This window comes from Oxyura jamaicensis, chromosome 3, assembly GCF_011077185.1.
Source record: "Oxyura jamaicensis isolate SHBP4307 breed ruddy duck chromosome 3, BPBGC_Ojam_1.0, whole genome shotgun sequence".
Classification (NCBI taxonomy): domain Eukaryota; kingdom Metazoa; phylum Chordata; class Aves; order Anseriformes; family Anatidae; genus Oxyura; species Oxyura jamaicensis.
The window spans coordinates 107,038,096-107,038,309 of record NC_048895.1 but is presented as its reverse complement, the minus strand read 5'-3'; positions in this window follow the sequence as shown (position 1 = coordinate 107,038,309).

Sequence of the window (214 nt, the reverse complement as noted above, 5' to 3'; positions counted from 1 at the left end):
GGAGTTTAGATTCCTAACTTCTAAAGCTTTGACCTTTATAAAGAAAGAATTGACATTTTCATTAAGGCATGGATATTCTAAGTTGATTTCTATTATTAACATTATTTGTCAATAAGAGTGGTCTTCCTTCTGGTTGGTGCATAGTAGAAGTTATGAATGCTTAAATATAGGCAAGGAAGCATTTATAATAAGCTGCTGAAGACAGGATTTTTTT